The sequence below is a fragment of the Rhinolophus hipposideros genome (genome assembly GCF_964194185.1).
Source record: "Rhinolophus hipposideros genome assembly, chromosome: 6".
Classification (NCBI taxonomy): Eukaryota; Metazoa; Chordata; class Mammalia; order Chiroptera; family Rhinolophidae; genus Rhinolophus; species Rhinolophus hipposideros.
In genome coordinates this window covers 39,530,026-39,546,486 of record NC_138052.1, presented here as the reverse complement: position 1 = coordinate 39,546,486, position 16,461 = coordinate 39,530,026, and positions in this window count along the sequence as shown.

The following is a 16,461-nucleotide window of genomic DNA, read 5'->3' as shown; positions in this document are numbered from 1 at the left end:
GTAAGATTGATTACCAGGCCCAGTGTGTATGGCTCAGCAGGCTGTGCCTTGTCCAGGCCACCCTCCTGACAGACATACTCACTTGCCAAGGTTTACCCCCATGGGCTTGAATCTTCCCCAGAGGGAGACTTTTCCTAAGTCACAAAAAGGTAACAAAAGAGTAGCTGTAATCCTGCTGACAAGGATCCTAATGACAAAATTTGACAGTGGGGCTGAAATGGACATGATCTTTGTTGTATGCAAGTGAGCAAATCTGCTGGCCTGAAAGATATTAAGAAAGCTATCTGCCTCAAAGTACCTACTCGTGAATTGGACAGTAATTTCACTACTATGTGTTACCCACAAATAGTATTTTACACCTTCTTGACTCAATGTTCCTCATTTAGTACTTCTCTCTATTTTCCACTTTGGAGATATAGTTTGGAATATACCAACATGACCCTAATGGGAGTGGATAGATGTAATTCTCCGTATTTAAGGATATGTGAAGCCAACAACGAAAGGGGCGAGGCAGACAGAGAGACGTATGTCTGTCTCTCCATGGGAGTTAATTTTTCATATGTGGTTCCTATCAAGGAAAATATTAACCAGGAATTCTTCTCTTCATAGTAAAATAATCAGCTAATAAAGGTGAAGGATCTCACCACAGGCTAATACCCATAGTGACAAAATTAACAATGTCAGCTTCAGGTCGAAAATTTTCCTGTGAACTATGCATGTTTACTTGTCTCTCAGCTCAAGGAACAAATAGAAATCTGGCAGCTCATGAGAAGAACTAATAGAAATCTGAAAGATAATAAGAAGAACCAAGGAAAATCCATACATCTGGTTAGTAAAGGATACACAAGGCTTAGAATGAGTGAATAAAAAACAAAGTATCCCTTTGAAAAGATTACGCTGCATCAAGAAGGACAGAGTCTTCAAAATGCAGAGAAAGTTGGAGAATGGTTTACCAGAAGCATAAGTAAATGGAAAGGATCTCCTTTGTATTTTCTATGAAAGAAGAGATGAAATAAGATGTTAGACTAAGATAAGGAGGGACCTAGTTAAGAGGCAGGGAGAAATAAAAACAAAGTTGAATAAGTTAAGGCTGTAAGAACATAAAACATGCAATGGCAAAATTCAAATATTATTTGAACAAAATCAAGGATGGAATCAATATTGCAGAACCTTAAATCAATGATTAGAGTAAAAGTATGCAAAACTCTCTCAAAATGTAAATGGAAAGGACAAATAGATGAAAACCATTAAATGTAATAGAGGAAAGATAGCTCTCCAACTTCTTCCTGAAGAAGAGATCAGAGTAAATTAAACAGAAATAGGAACCAAAGATATATCAAAAGATGTCTGAAATAATACTTCAATGCAAAGTAGAAATGAAAAGGATTCAATGAGTTTTGAAACATATTAAAGGTACCAAATACCTATCCTGATAAAGAATTTGATATTAAATGATATATCAATTCATTCATTTAATCAATAAATGTGAGTCCTTGATATCTGCTAAAAGTTAGGGATATAAAGATGACCAAGATATAGCTCTACCTTAAAAAAAAAACTTAGTGCTATTGTGGGTGACCCACAAGAAGCAGGCAATTACTACACAATGTAGTAGTACAATATTATAATAGGGGTAAGTGTAGAATACTCTGAAAACACATTGGAGAGGCCTTAGTCCAGGCTTGAGAGGGTGAGGGAAGACTACCTGTGTCTAAAGTATGGAAAAATTCAACAAGAATCTGGGCAGAAAAAAAAAATCACTCACAAAGGAAGAAAAATAAAGAAAAGTAGACTTATCTTCAATATTAAACTTCAGAAGCTGACTAGAATAACATCTACAGTTGCCTGGAAAATTTTCACTTTCAAATTCTATACCCACCCAAGTTATCATTCATGTAAGAAATAAAAACAAAGACATTTTTAGATACCTCAAGGTATCTAATATACCACTTATTTCCTGAAATAATTGAAGATACACTTTGGTTGGTCATTAAGGGAATCATAATTAAAAAAACAAAGGCAAAATTCTGATATAAAATAAATATTTGAAATAATTTAAATATTAGATTAAGAAAAAACTTGTTGCAAATATAATGAGAATATTAAAGGGAACTTTTAAAACATAAGGTATAAGTGTAAAGAAATAAATAAGTAAATAATTTAATAATAATAATTCTAAACTTCCTGATTATAACACTAAAAATTCAACTGGGTGAAACATAGGTGGCAGGAAGTAAAAAGTTCTAATTTACTCATTTTCTTATCTTCTGTGTGTGGAAATAAGGAAATAATAGTTAGACTCTCATTTTAACTATGATAATTGAACATATATTATTTTAGTTTCTTTAAATGTAATGGTAAGTAACTACAAGTAGATTTAAAAATTGTACCTTCATTTTTATCTTGTAAATATAGGAAGAATGAACATATTGCCCATATAACAAAGATATAAAACTCTTACCTCCCAACATTTAATCAATCACCCAAGAAGGTAACTCAGGTGAATACTTCTCTGAATACATTTCTTGCATGCACATCTGTGTCCCTATTGTTACACTCTGGCCTCATGGCCACTGTGTTTCTATTGCCTTGTTCAAGCCACCATAATTCATATTTACCATACAAGCCTCCTCGCTCTTCTCCTCACTTTTACTATTGTCAAATTCTAAGTGCTATTATGTTCCTGTGTCATCTAAAATTTCTCATTGGTTTCATATTACCTTTAGCATAAAATCCAAACTCTAAGCATGGGATGAAGCTTTTTTTTTACCTTTCTAGACTCATTATGAAGCTTTTTTTTTACCTCTCTAGACTCATAGGCTCCCTCTTCTTCCTGGTAATTTTGGGCTTCTATCAATATCTCAAATGCTCCCTATTTTGTCCTTTTCAAGTGTTTGCCCATGTGGTTTCCTCATCCTAGAACATGTTTCTCTTATGTTTTACTTGGTTTGTTGAGGCCTCAGAAAAATGGTCTGATCTAAGCAGGACGTCACTTGACTCCCCTTCCAGGTTAGAACTGTGTGTTCACCTGTGGACTCCTATTTCACTCTGTCCTTTCTGCTTTATGACATGCATCGTGCTTGAAATTCCAAGATGCACATTTGGATGTTTTTGAATTTAGGATAGCTATTACAATTGGTATTAATGAAACATGCCACCACCAGTCTGAAACCTATTTGACAAAAATGAAGGAGAAATTAAGACATTCTGAGATAAACAAAAGCTGAGGGAATTTGTTGCTAGTAAACTTACCCTATGAAAAATGATAAAAAGAGTTCTTCAGGCTCAAATAAAAGGCCACTAGACAATAATTCAGTCATACAAAAAAATTAATTCTGGTAAAGACAACCGCATAGGTAAAAATCAAATTCAGCATGATTGTATTTTTGGTTTATAACTCCTTTTTCTACTTCCTACATGATTTAAAAAACAAATGCCTAAAAATAATTCTACATCTATGTTAATAAGAACACAACATATAAAGATGAAATTTGTGACTACAATAACATAAGGGAGGGAACCAAGCTTTGTACAAGTAGAGTTTTTATATATTATTGAAGCTAACTTAGTACTAATTCAAATTAGAGTGTTATAAATTTAAGTTGCTAATTTTAATCCCCATGGTAACCACTAAGACAATATCTTAAAAAAATAAAAGAAAATGAGAAGGGAATAAAATGGTACACAGCAAAGAATTAATTAAACACAGAAGAAGGCAGTAATGGGGGAAGTAAATAACAGAAAAATGGTATGTCAGAAATCAGAGAGCAAAGTGACAGAAATCCTTTCTTATCAGTAATTACCTTAAATATAAATGGATTAATCTCTCCAATTAAAAGGCAGAGCTTAGAACCATGGATAATACAATATGATCAAACTAGATGCTGTCTATAAGAGACTTACTTTAGATCACAAGATAAATAAGTTAAAAGTAGAACGATGGAAAAAGATTCTCCATGCAAATACTAACGAAAAGAGAGATGAGGTGGCTATACTAATATGAGACAAAAGAGCTTTTAAGTCAAAACTGTTACAAGAGGTAAGGAAGGGCATTATATAGTGACAAAACAGTCATTTATCAAGAAGATGTAACAATTATACACGTATATACCAAACAATGAGCCCCAAAATATAAGAAGCAAATATTGATAAGATTGAGGGGAGAAATAGACAGTACTACAAACAGTTCGAGATGTTACTACGCCTCTTTTAATAATTGATAGAAAACAGAAGATGAAAAAGGAAAGAGAGGACTTGAAGAATAGTATAAACGAGCTAGATCTAATATATATGTGTGTGTGTATATATATGTGTATATATATATATAAAATATATGTCACTCCACTCAACAATAGTAGAATACACATTCTTTTCAAGTAGATATAGAACCTTCTCCAGGATAGATCAAATGTTAGGCTATAAAAAAATCTCATTATATTTAAAAATATTGAAATCATACAAAGTATCTTATCCAACCAAATAAGAATGAAGCCAGAAATCAATAACAGAAGGGAAACTGGAAAATTCACAACTATGTGTGAATTAAACAATATAATCTTAAACAACCATGGTCAGAAAGGAAATCATAAGGGAAATTATATTTACTTAGAGATAAATGAAAACCAAATCATGCCATACTAAAACTTATGAGATGCAGTGTAAGAAATCAATAACCTAAGTTTACACTTCAAGGAACTAGAAAAAGAAAAAAACAACTAAATACAAAGCTAGCAGAAGGAAGGAAATAATAAAGATTTAGAGCGGAGATAAATGAAATAGAGAATAGGAAAACACTAGAATGAATGATGTCAAAGTTAATTCTTTGAAAAGATCAACAACATTGACAAAGCTATAGCTAGACTTATAAGAAACAGGAAGAGAATAACAAATAACTAAAGTCAGAAATGAAAGTGTGGACATTACTACCAACCAAATACAAATAACATGGATTATAAGAGAATACTATGAAGAGTTGTATGTCAACAAATTGGATAACCTAGATGTGATATACAATTCCTAAGAAACACACAAACTACGAAAACAGAATCTAGAAGAAATAGAAAATCTGAGTAGACTTATAACAAATAAAGAGATTGAAGCAGTAATCATACACCTCCCAACAAAGAAAAGTCCAGGACCTTCATTGGTGAATTCTACCAAACATTTAAAGAAAAATTAACATCAATCCTTCTTAAACTCTTAAAAAAAAAAAAAAAAGTAGAGGAGGAGGAAATACTTCCTAACTCATTCTGAGAAGCCAGGATTACTGTGATACCAAAGCCAGACAAAGACACCGCAAGAAAAGAAAACTAAAAATCAGTATTACTTATGGATAAAGATGCAAAAATTCTCCACAAAAATAGTAGTAAACTGAACAGCATATTAAGTGGGTTATACATCATGACCAAGTATGATGTATCTTTTGGAATACAAAGGTGGTTAAACGTAAGAAAATCATTCAATGCAATATACCATATTATAGAATAAAAGAAAAACACTCTACGTAATGATCTCCACTGATAAAGAAAAGGCATTTGACTAAATCCAACACCCTTTCATGATTAAAAAATAAAAAAGACTCAGAAAACTAGAAATAGAATGGATCTTCCTTAACATGATAAAGAGAATGTATGAAAAACCCACAGCTAATATACTAAATGGTGAAAGACTGAAAGATTTCCCCCTAAGATCAGGAAGAAGACAGGATGCTTTCTTTCACCACTGCTATTCATCATTGTCCGGAAGTTCTAGCCAGAACAATTAAACAAGGAAAAGAAATAAAAGACATCCAAATTAGAAAGTAAGTGAAAAATGTTTCTGTTTGTAAATGACATTATCCTACAAATAGAAAACCCCAAAGAATCCACAAGAAAGCTACTAGCACTAATAAATGATTTACCAAAGTTTCAGGATACAAGACCAATACTCAAAATTATCAGCTATGTTTCCATACATCAGCAATGAACAATGCAAAAAGAAAATTAAGGAAACAATTCCATTTACAATAGCATCCAAAATAATTTTATATTTTGTGATTTACCTCAATTTTTTAAAAAGAGGAAAAAAATTAAGAAAATCTGAATAAACTATGGACTAAATTAATAAAAAGGTATCAATGTTGGTTCCTTAATTGTAACAAATGGACCATACTAATGTAAAATATTCATAATAGTGGGAACTGTGTATGGCAGGGGAAGGCAGGGTGGTATATGGGAACTATTTGTAGTGTTTACTCAGTTTTTCTCTAAATCTAATAAAACCTAATAACTGAATGATTTGGATTAAAGAAGAAATAAGACTGCAATTAAAAAACCATAAAATAATTATTATGTGAAAGTGAGATGTGAGATGTAGTTAAAATGGTACTCAGAAAAACTTCCTAACCTTAAATACTTTAATTACAAACTAAGAAGGAATAAAAATAAATGAACTAAGCATTCAATTCAAAAACAGAGAAAAGGAAAAGTAAAATGTTCTAAAATGAGTCGTTAATAAAATAGAAATAAAGATGAAAGCAAAAACTATTTTTAAAATAACTAAGCATAAAAATGATACATCCAAGAGATTAACCCTTTGACGTGTCCAATCAGAAAAAAAAAGAGAGGGAGGGCGAGAAACTGGACAAAATTAGTAATGAAAAAGAGTTATCCATGTAGCTATGAAAATAATTTAAAAAGTGCAAGAGAAAACTATGTATGCTAATACATTTGAAAAATTTGTTGAAAAGGATCATTTATATACAAAACGAATAACCTAAACTGTGTGAAATAATAGCATAAAACCCAAACGGATCAATAAAACAGAAAACATTAGAAAGCTTTTAAAGAATTACTTCCCAAAGTGGGTGCCAAGGACAATCAGTGTTAATTTCCTCTTTAAACGTTTCAAGGAGCAAATAACGCCCATTAAACTTTTTTAGAACATGGAAAATTTTGGTATTTTTATCAAAAAATAAAAATACAGATTAATTTTACTTATGAATATGAAAGCAAAAATTCTCAGTAATTTACAAACATTTCTTTTTCAGCATACATTTTCTTAATATAAATCAGTACAAGATTAACTCATTGACACTCTTGACACTCATTTTGCATACCACTGTTGGTTGTAACTGAACTGAAGTCTGCAAGTAGCATTGTCATAGTAGGGAGAAAGCTTTTTGCACAAAATGTAGGAACAGCTGCTTTGTTTGAGTATCTGGTTGCTCTGCCCGGATAGAGTGTCTTGGCTATTTCACATTGTTTTCATTCTTTTCTGTTAATTTGAGTTGTGAAACAAATTGTGAAGTTGAAATAATAAAGAGGCTTCTAAGCAGGTGGATTGAAGAGAAAATAAGGAAATGTGTGGGTTTGGTTTGGTTCGTTTTAATGAACCAATGTATTATTTTAACCAAAGCAAAAATAAAATATGCTTTATAACTATAAACCTACCTTTATTATGGAGGCATGATTGTTGATAACACAGAATTTTTTAAAATGCAATTACTGTATTGTGTAACAGCAGAGTACTATGTAATTTAAAGCAACAAAACTATACAGTTGTCTTGAGTGATACTAAAAAGATATTGAATATAGTTTAACATGAAGTCTTGATAAAACTTTAGTAAACTAGGGTTAGAAGTATATTTGGTAGTTATTTCGTTTTTTGATGAATTTATTTATCTAAAGCCAACAGCCAACGAGTAGGGAAATTCCCACTGTGTTCAGAGTAAGACAAGATTGGCTGCTATCACCTCTGTTATTAAACACTGTTTTTTAAGTTCTGGCCAATGTAAGAAGAAAAAGAGGAGACAAAATTATATTTTCCCATCTAGGCATCCCATGTGAATTACCTAAAATAATTTAGAACAGATAAAGGATGAATACAATGGTTGGATATAAGATGAAATAACAAAATCAAGAACTTCCCTAAATGCCAGCAATAATTAGTTAGAGTATATATTAGAAAGAATGTCCCTATCAAATAACATCCCTACCACACAGTTAGAGAATAAAACAAAATATATTGGAATGTATTTGACAACAAAGAACCTGATTATTTCCTGATCCCTTAAGTACATGGAAAGAAAGAATGTTGGCAGACAGAAAGTTTCTCTACGGTAAGGATGATCATTTTCCTCAAATTAGTGCATAAGTTTCATGAAATTCCAACCAGAACGTTTTTGGAGAAATTTAATAGATTTATTTTAAATCTTCCAGTTGGCCATCTCTTTCATTGTCACAAGTGTTTAAGAAAAATAACTAGACATTGCTTTAAGGCCCTAGTTGGCTGCTAGGAACTTCAGTCAGGTCGGACGTGTTATTACAGCCCCATGGCCACCACTGCATGAAGGCAGAGTCATGTATTCACCTGTGCACAGGTAAAAGTGCACCCTGAAAGGAATGAGGAGATGGGTGGGTGAGTGAGGAGAAGGAAGATCTAGGAATGACTTCTAAGCTTCTGTGAGTGACTTGGTTGCTCATCTTCTTTTCCTTATCATTTTGCATTTGGATACAGCATCTTAAAATACTGTTTCAATATTATAAGAAGGGAGGGCAGTGAGAACAGAGAGCCATGGAAAAAGAAGTGATATGAATTCTTGTTTAAGCCCGGCTCTGCCACTAGCTGGAAGATACCGTGATTGTTTTCCTCCAGAATACACTCAATAAATGGCAGCTTTTACTATCACAATAACAGTGATTCTTTATATTTAATCTTTTAGAACTATCAGTGTTTCCTAGGATTATTCTTAAGAAAATACTTCAGAAAATACTGTATAATCTTTAGTATTCATTTTTGATTGTGAACATAAAAGCCAACTGGTAACAGAATGAGACTAGATTACTCTAATTGCGTAAGTTTAAATGTTTCAAGATAGGAAATGCAAAGTTATCTATAAGGTTAATATTTTACTCTAAAGATATATTCATTAACACATGTTTCTTAGGAAATGCAAAAGCACTAAACTTGAGTTAATGTTTGAATGGATACACTGGATCAGGCCTGAATTGATCTTTAAAATTTTAGCCAAAAAGAAGTATGAACATATACAGTATTAGTGTACTTTTCAACCTAGTAAGCTATGTGCAAGCTAACTCATGCCAAACACATATATTTTAAGTCTTACATTATGTTATAAAAAACACTCATTAGAGAAGGCTTATATTCCAGATATAAACTTAAAAAAATCATTTCAAGTAGAGACAGAAATTCTACCTTCAAAGTTAGGAAACATGTAAAAATATCACAGTATTTAAAATTTTCCTTTAGTCTTAGCTAGGGACCCCATTTTTCACAGGTCAAATTTCCAACTATGACAATGAATACAAATGCATTATTGAATCATGTCACAAATTACTCACTTAGCAGAAGCAAGAGAACAAATCAGCAACCCCTCAGGTTAAGACATCCAGGACACCTTGCTAGGTTGAGAATCGGTGGACACTCCTGAAGTTTTGGTTACCTCTTTTCCTTCACAGACTATTGCTCTTTAAAGATGTGGGCAGTTACAGAGTTTGGAAGCTTTACCTACAGGCTGTAGCAATGCTGCCTAAACCTCACTGAGCTCTGCCATGTGTTGAACTGGGAACTTCCACTGAGAAATCCCCTGACTTGAAGACTTCCTTATTTGTAGCTATCAACAGCCAATCGTGGCAAGATACTGAAATGAAGCAGACTACCAGAAAATGTTCTGTAAACCACCCGTGACTTTAGCTCTGACTTCCTTTTGAAGAAAAGACACTTTACTTGACTATTTAGGGCATTTTAACAAAACTCCAGAAATTATTAACACAAAAATATTTTGGATTAAGCACATTTTCATGTAAGAAAATTTAAAAGTTAGTTTATTTGATGGCTTCTTTTCCCTTTTTTAGCTTTTAAGAAGTCACATTTCCCCCTAATCTATTTATAAACAGAGGACAAAGACGATATTTGAGTATAGTCGTCTGCTTCATGGCCAACAGAAGTCACTGGAATGAAGCGTAGTGCTAATGTTTACACTGGATTCCAGAGCCTGACCTCAGGTACTTAGAAAAGAGGTGAAGAGGCTCTTAAGACAGCTTTTCTCCTTGGGAGCTAAGGTTTACTGTTCCTCTGGGTGAGCGTATGTTCCAGTACATTGGGGAAATGCTTTACTAATACATGTGTTCTTCTCAGGCTACTTGGAGCAACCTATCAAGTTTTACATGCAAATAGAAGGTAGCATATGCACCACAAACATTTTTCTTTGTTATAAAATTTTAGAGCTGGAAATGTTCTTACACACCATCTGTTCCATTTCCTTTTTATTCAGATGAGGAAATAGGAGAGGGTAAATGCTCAAAGTCACAAAGAAAGAGGCAAAACTCAAATTAAAATCTGAATTTTTTGAATCTGAGTGCATTTCTTTTTTTAGTGTACTACTCTCAGTATATGAAGTTATTAAACAGGAAAAAGACTGTAACAAAAAAAATTGAGAGTGTCTTTCTTGGTTCAATCCCTACAGTTTGCAGATGAGGAGTCTGAGACCTTCCCCGAAGTTCCACAGTTAGTAAAAGGATTAGAATTTAGAAATTCCGATACTCAGTCTAGTTTCCTTTTCATTTTGAAACACTGACCTCTCTTAAATTAGACGTGAAATAAGCCTGAGATATTTCTACTCATGACAAAATTATTCTATAAAAAGGAAATAATTTTGAAAGTATCCAACATAATGAAAAAGCTTATGATTAAAAACATTCCATTTACTCATCTGACATATAATGAAAAGTTAATTTCCTTCCGCGCCTTGTGTTTTATAATTATCTTACTGATATCAAACATTAAACTTTCTTGTGTGCAACGGAAAAAATAAAGCCTAACTGATACTGTAAATACAGCAAAATAAGAAAGGGTGATAGCCACTGGTGGAAGGAAAATGTTCTTCTCAAGAATTTACATTTTTGAATGAGTGGGGTTTTAAAAACATGGCTCTTTTAAAAAGCAGTGCTGATGTCTTAACTGGGAAATGCCCCTTTGGTCTCTCTGTCGGTGCCCCTTCCCTTTTCTATTTGCTTTGGCCTGTGAGCTTGGCTGATGCCCAAGCTCCAACAGAACTGGCTAGTCCTCATGGGTACCAGTATTTGGCCTCAACCTGGAGGGGTACCGCTTGCAAGAGGGTCCTGAGGCCAAGACAGGAAGCTATAGTTAGAGATCTTTTTAAGGAAATTCTGTCTGAATGCATGGAATTTAAAACCTATGCCACGGACCTGTTCTGGCTCTTGGCAAAACATGTGAGGCAGATGGAAAGTTTGATCTTTGTTGTCTCTAGTGGTTCCCATCCCTATCCCACCCCCACCTTCCACCCCACCGCCTGCCTGCATAGTCATAAACCGTGTGAACAGGGCAGATAGAAATGCAGAGAGATTCCTGGAGGGGAGGAAGGAGTAAACTGGCACCAAGCCAGGACTGGGAAGGGTTAGGGGACAAGATGAGGGTAGAAGGAGACTTGAGGAGGGTGCTCTAAGCCCAAATTTGAGAATGGGAGGCAAAAGTCAGGTTCCCATTCAGGCAGAGGTGAATGATGGCCAAAGGGTTGCTAATCATCGAATGAAGAGATCACCACCATGGGCAGCAGGGCTCTCAGGGCAGGTCTGCCCGCCAGACCTCCCTATGAAGTACCCCGGGGAAGTGGAGTCTTCCCTGAGGACAGTGGAGGGCAAGAAAGCCAGGGATCTTAGTTGCTGACTGGGACTCAAGGATAGGCTTCCTCCTTCAGGAAGGGACCAGGTGCCTGCAACTCCGGCCAAGAAGCTAGTTAGGCGGCTGGGCTGCATGGGGTAGGTGTTTGAGAAACTTTGTTCAGATGATCCCATGGACACCTGCAGGATGAATCCATGCTCCACACAAAGTATTTATGGGAGCAGCTGAAGTTTCTAGCTTCTACTTGCCAGTGGGGCTGATGTTCCAAGATTTTATTGGCCCATGGCCACAGCAGCGTGGGACCTGCAGGCATGATGGATACTCTTTTTCCAATACAGCCCAATCTCTATAAACTGCACCGGGGGTTAGTAGCTGGTATTACTAATTTGCAACTTAACATAAATTTATGCCAAAGTATTGCTTCTTCATTGGGGATGCTTGCACTTAATGTCTTAGAGAGTTGTAGGTTTAAAGTTGTCTTCATTTAATGGAATTTCTAGCCAGGGAATGGGGGAAGGGGATTTAATGCATGTAGGGTTAAGGTCAGGAAGGGGAAATGCCTTACTCCTTACAATTATTTTCCTTAAAGTGTAACCTAAGTTCGGACTGGTCTTATATCAGTAGGAACATGTAGTTAGCATGCTTGCTTAATTATTTGTTCAACAGACATTTATTATCTATTGTGTGTTAGGTTCTGTGCTGGGTGTAGGGATTATTACAATGCTTTTTCTTGCCCTTGAGGAGCTCATGACATTAAGGAAGAGACAGACAGGCAAACAACATTTTGCTCTATCCATTGCCAAAGATGAGAGCAGAGATCTATAGAAGGTGCTGTGTGGGCAGAGAGGCAGTTCTCAGCTGGAGTGACTCATGAAGAGGTGCCTAGACATCTACGAACTGAACAAGCAAATAGGTCAAGGGTTAAACATTTATTTTATACTTTTTTCCATATTCTCAGTAAATTCACTCTGACTTCTTTTAGGCTAAACTGTGGCTTTTTGCTCGTTTCTATAGCTTTACTTGTAAAAATTTCCTAAAAATCTTAATTTGCTTTTTAATATTATACAGGATTATTTATACTTTTTAAAAAATTTATTGGGGTGACAATTGTTAGTGAAATTACATAGATTTCAGGTGTACAATTCTGTATTACGTCATCTATAAATCCCATTGTGTATTCACTACCCAGAATCAGTTCTCCTTCCATCATCACATATTTGATCCCCCTTACTCTCATCTCCCTTCCCCCAACCCCCTTAACTCTGGTAACCACTAAACTATTGTCTGTGTCTATGAGTTTTTGTTTCTCATTTGTTTGTCTTGTTCTTTTGTTGTTTTTGGTTTATATACCACATGTCAGTGAAATCATAGGGTTCTCTGCTTTTTCTGTCTGACTTATTTCGCTTAGCATTATACTCTCAAGATCCATCCATGTTGTCACAAATGTTCCTATATCATCTTTCCTTAACGCTGAATAGTATTCCACTGTGTATATATACCACAACTTCTTTATCCACTCATCCAACGAAGGACATTTTGGTTGTTTCCATGTCTTGGCCACCGTAAACAAAGCTGCAATGAACATTGGAGCACACGTGTCTTTAGGTATAAATGTTTTCAGATTTTTGGAGTAGATACTCAGGAGAGGGATTGCTGGGTCATATGGTAATTCTATTTGTAATTTTTGGAGAAACCTCCACACTGCCTTCCATAGCGGCTGCACCAGTTGGCCTTCCCACCAACAGTGTATGAGGGTTCCTTTTTCTCCACAGCTTCTCCAACACTTGTTACTATTTGTCTTGTTGATGACAGCCATTCTGACTGGGGTGAGGTGATATCTCATTGTGGTTTTTATTTGCATTTCTCTGATGATCAGTGATGTTGAGCATTTTTTTATATGTCTATTTGCCATTTGTATGTCCTCTTTGGAGAGATGTCTCTTCAGGTTGTCTGCCCATTTTTCAATTGGGTTGTTTGTTTTTTTGGTGGATTATTTATATTCTTGGTGATAGTTAGATAGACAACATTTTAGTGTTTGTGTTATTTATCCTTAGAAAACAAATCTGTGAGGCACACAGATAGCCTGAGCAGTTAAGAAGTACCTTAGCCTATTATTTTGGAGACGAGAAATAAAAGTAGGACTCTGTTTCCCCAGCACTTTGTTGTCCTCGATGTATGATGGTTACATGTTTCTGGCTATCAAAAGCAAGAGGATGATAAGCGATGTATGATGAAAATAAGGCTGAGAGAACTAAAATACAAAAATATCTTGACAAACTGAAGTTATATAGTCTGGTGCCAACATGAAATTTAACAGGAATAGTTATAAAGTTGTTACTTCCATTCTACATCCTGCACCATCCTACAACCATCCCATAGCTATCTACAATCCTACAAACAAACAAAAAACAGGAAAAAATTGCATAAGTCCAGAAAGGGGATGATGACATGTAATTTAGTGGCAGTCAAAATTTAGTGACAATACAAAAATGACTTAAGAGTTTTACTTGATGTGGTAATATGGGAATGTTAAAAAATTTGAAAATGAATAGGAATTTAGAATTCTTGCTAGAATGAGGAAAACACTAATCCTGCTTTCAGACCCTCTTTCTGGGTACTACTCTTTGAGAAGACCATAGTCAGACTAATTATTAAATATGCGTCTATATTATGTGATTATGATTGTAGGAATAGAGGATGTTTAGCCTAGAGAAAATGAGAAGAAATAACAGTATTCAAATATCAATTATATTGTTTTATATAGCTCCAAGGTGGACCTCAGACCTAAAAGAAAACTAAAAGGAAAACAAATTTTGGTTCACTATAGAAAGTTCAGCATTCCAATAGTAGGAATAATAATAAATCACTTTGTGAGCTAATAAGTTCCATGTTCCTGGGAAAAATCAAGCACAAGATTAATGACTGCTGCTTGGGAATGTTGAAAGAGTATTAACATTTTAGATGAGATAATAATGACTGATAAACCATATAGCATTTACTGTGGTCCTGGCATAATTCTAAGTACTTTACATGTATCACTTTATTCAATCCTTAGAAGTACCTTATGAGCAATGTGCTCTTTTGTAGATACAAAAGCGAGGCATAAAAATGTTAACTAACTTAACCAAGTACATGTAGCTAGTAAATAGAAACCAGGCATCTGTCTCCAAAGCCCATGCTCCGAACAACTTTACTACAGTGTAGCTGGGCTGTCCATTACAGTGTGCTTTACCAAATACAGATTTCCTCATTCACTGATCGCATGGAATTTTAGAGGAGATGAAAAGAAATTCAGATGTTTACCCTGCCACTTTTTATTCCGTCTTATGCCTGGTTTTGAAAGCTTCCAGCCTGACAAGAAGTTAATAAGCTGATAGATGCCGCCTCCAATCGTTGCCCAATATCTGCCAGTTTGGTCTTAGGATGGGCGTGTAAGAGTGGTATCGTTGGAGACAGCTAGAGGTGGGAAAGGAAAAGGAGAGCGGTACAGAAGCGGGCCCTTGTGGAGAATGGGAGGAGGGAACTAGACTTTCTGCCATTTCTCAAATGCCAATGTTTCCAAGGAAAACAGGGCGGCCTTGGAGCAGATTCAATGTCATCAGTTAAGGAAGATGACAGTGCACATTTTGTTTTTGCAGATTTACTTATCCTTCAATTTTTTATTTTCCAATCTGTTATGTATAGCTTAGTAAGTTTCATAAAAAATCAATGATATTTTCTTCAGGGTACAAAGTGAACTATCTAAGGCTCTATAAAAAATTTCTGTAAGTTGACAGAATTTCATCAGGGAAGAAGGCACCTCACCATAGAAAGGTCTGCTTCAGGTATTATACATTCCTTCTCTTTTAGTGGCCAAGGTAGCAATACATTTAGTTTATTGCCAAATAGCCCTTTTATTTTGATCTATGTACTGGGATTTCTCCTGTCTAAGGTTAATGAGAACCGCCAACCAAAAGAATGAGTCTCATTTTCTTTGTAAATTGAGAAACCCAGAAGAGTGGTTTAGATATTCGCATAAAGAAAATAGAAATTACTTGGCTCCCTCACAGAGGTCCAGAATTTATAAATGGTAGAAAACAAATTTGCATTACCTAAAACATATTTCTTTTGGATTTATAAATTCATGAAATTGAAATTGCTGTAAGATGCTTAAGGTCATCAATATTTTCTATGTGAGTACATGCAGTACAGTAATTTAGTCCTGATATAGTTTCTAATATTAGGATTAATAGTTCATACTTGTAATTCTCTATAAATAAGGAGACAAAAAAAACCCATGTGAGACCATCTATAGCAATGACAGTGAAAGAGAAATTAGAGAAGAGAAGAAAAAGGAAGGAGAGACAGAAAGGATAATCCATAAACTCTGAGTTTTTCTATGACTGTAATAAAATAAACCAGACTTTCAAAGAGATTTGACCTTTGAAAACTGTTTAGCTTGACTCCGGGGAGGTTGGGAGGAGTCAGTAGCTGAAGCTCACAGAAAGGTTTCAGGAGTCTTTCTGTGTTATTTATTCTTTGATTTACCAGTTAAGTAAGATTCCTTTTAATTTGATCATATTTGGACGGATGCCAGAGTCATGATGAAAGATTTAATAAACATTCGTTCCAAGTGAAATCATAAGTTATTGTTTGAGGGAGAAAAATTGAGGTAGTGCTGGAAGTGTAGGAATAATTGTGTGTGTGAGTGTGTGTTTACATGCTATTCTTTAGATAATTTGGTTGAATCCCTTCACTTCAAAGAAGAAGAAACTGAGATTCGAAGAGAAAGATTTTCTTAATCTCAAATAGCTGATTAATGGTGTTGGCAGATTTCCACTG